The sequence below is a fragment of the Durio zibethinus genome, chromosome 1 (assembly GCF_047325235.1).
Source record: "Durio zibethinus cultivar Kanyao isolate XHJ-2024 chromosome 1, ASM4732523v1, whole genome shotgun sequence".
NCBI classification, from domain to species: Eukaryota; Viridiplantae; Streptophyta; class Magnoliopsida; order Malvales; family Malvaceae; genus Durio; species Durio zibethinus.
This window is the reverse complement of record NC_143162.1, coordinates 2,258,079-2,260,725: the sequence shown is the minus strand read 5'-3', so window position 1 is coordinate 2,260,725 and position 2,647 is coordinate 2,258,079. Positions and strand designations below refer to the sequence as shown.

At 35.2% G+C, this 2,647-nt stretch overlaps 1 pseudogene across 1 annotated transcript; it reads right to left on the bottom strand.

Moving 5' to 3' along the window:
* LOC111310923 (zinc finger protein GIS2 pseudogene) lies at nt 1–1,765 on the bottom strand (annotated as a pseudogene). The gene has a single exon (XR_016329494.1). The product of XR_016329494.1 is annotated as a zinc finger protein GIS2 pseudogene (transcript).
* Between the last annotated feature and the right edge of the window lie 882 nt (nt 1,766–2,647).

Sequence of the window (2,647 nt, the reverse complement as noted above, 5' to 3'; positions counted from 1 at the left end):
ACACCTGTTTCAGACAGATAACATACAGATTTATGTACACGTGTGTAGCTACAGAAACGTTCATGTGCTTCTCACTGATAGCCACTTCGAAAACAATATTCTTCACACGTGTGAAAGTTTCTGAAGTAGGGAAGACATAGATTGCAACTGTAACATGATCTTTTAGCCCGACGGATATGACAGAAAAATTAATAAATCCTGAAAAAAAAAAGATCAAACAACAATGGCCAAAAAGTAAAAGATCAACAAAAAATGGCGGCCTTGTAATTTGTTTCTGTTAGCATTCGGGATTGCAAACTAGTTTTCCTTGCTTTTGAAAGCCAAATCAGTACAGATTTCAAAAGCAAGAGAAAACGTTTCGAAATTCTAACCAAATGAAATACCCTAATGAAGAGAGTGAAAGAGTTTGTTTTTCTTTTTTTTGAAGTACGTTCCATTTCTCAGCTCATGTTTTTGATTCGAAATTACACCGCCATAGGCTTATATGAGATTAATGATGAGGAGCTCGTAAATAATTTCATTTACATATGAAATCATACTAAAAGTCAAATCCAAGATGTTAAAAAGAAAAAAAAAAAAAAAGGAAGAAAGAACAAGTGAACATTTTGTGTGCTAGGAATTATATATAATCGCCTCATTTGCAGAGCAAAGATTTTGTTTTTTTTTCTCGTTTAAATCAAAAGTTATTAGGAAATTAATTATTACAGATGTAGATCCAAACTCACATGGTCTTGCACGCTTGGCTTTGATTCATAAACGTACCGATTCTGGGAACTTGAACCACCACCAACACCCTGCGACGGCTTCAACTCATCACCAGCAAACAAAGGCAATGGGTGCGATGATGAACGGTCACGGTTGAAATTAGAAGAGTTACTTTGAACCGTAGCAGGGATTCTCCATAACCCCAGTGGGCTGCCATTGATGGGTGACTGAGAAAACGAGCTGTGGTTCCCATAAAACCTACTGCTACTACTGCTAATGCTAGTGTTCCACGAAGGGTAAGTCATAGCTGGTGTTGGAGCAGAGCCTAGCCTGTAGTTAACAAGCCCATAAATATGAGCATCAGATAAAGAGTTGTGCATCATTGCTGACTGAAGATGAGCTCGTTTCGCATGTTGGCGTTCCCTTTTGTGAGCGTTTTGGTGACCGCCTAAAGCTTGGGAAGTCGGGAAGTTTCTGCAACAATAGTGACACTCAAATCTTCTGCTGTTTTCTCCATTCCCGTTCTCCTTCGTTGTATCTTCATTGTTCTCAGCTGACTCTGACTCGTTGCTGGCCGTAGCTAAGTCACCACCGAATTCTTTGCCAAATAAACGAATACCCTTTTCTTTAATAGGGGCAGGACGGATAAAGGGAAGCTGAGAGAAGGATTCTACGTTCATGAAGTCGTGAGTTTCTCTTTCATTCTTCTCCATGAAGAAGAGAAACAAAGAGAGGGTGGCGGATGTGTGTTTTCTTGGGAGAGAGTTGAAGTGATTGGCAAAGGAAATGCAAAACGAGGAGGAGAGAAAAGGAAGAGAATGGGGAGAGAAAAAGAGAGAGAAGGGAGGGGAAGGTAGCGAAGAGAAGGGGGAGAGGTGGGGCCTATAAAGAGGGGATGGAGGAGTGAACCACGGACAAATGGGGGTGACCCATGGCCGTGATCTGAGAGTGAGCGCTGACAAGGCCACAAGTTCTGTTCAGATGAGAGTGGCTTTGGCAGTTTGGGTTGTCAAAGTACTACCTCGCTTCCTTTCACTTAAATTTTTGGTTTGTTTTGGAAAGTTCTGCCACACCTCCTAAGATCTTGAAAATTTATGTTACCACACCCCTCTTGCTTTCTTTCTTTCTATCCTTTTATATTTTATATTTTTATTTTATAGAGGAGATGAATGTAGACATATATACAAAGAAAATATTTACTTTTTATACGGGATTTAACTCAAATGATTCATCATTTTTAGGAGGTAGTTTTCAATAAGATTAATGTTCAATCAGTACCTTTTCAATTTCTCTTAACCTTTGGCTTCCTATATGACTTTATAAAATAATGATAACAACATTGAGGCAATTCTTCTTAAATTTTATTGTTGTTTTTCAAGAAATGATCAAATGAATTAGAATGTTTAACAGGTGGGATTTTAATTTTAGAACTTTTCAAAATATCTACTTTAGTTTGATATTGTAACATGTTTTCACTATTAAATAATTCGTGCATGAATAAACACTTAATTATATGAAGTTTTGTGGAATTAATTTGTTGTATAATTACTCTTGATGTACTCAACGAAATGGATGATTTAATTTCAATTGGATATCAATATAAAACTGGACCTAAAAAAATATAAACAGCATTTTTCTATATGGTTAGCAAGATAAGTGTAAGTTTAAAACTTGAAACCTCTAAAAGAAAAAGGTGTTTAAATCTAATTCATTTATATTATCTGTAGTACTATATATTAATTTTTTTAAAGAATATCTTTATTATTAATAACTTTTTTTGTGGTATTTAAAACTATCATTATTTGAACTTTGATTATGAAAATTAGGAGTACATCAATCTATCAACAAATTATAAATTGTTGGATTTAATATTAATATTTGTTATAATGTGCATATTACTAAATTTTCATGTGCATATATATATATTTACTGATTTACCAAA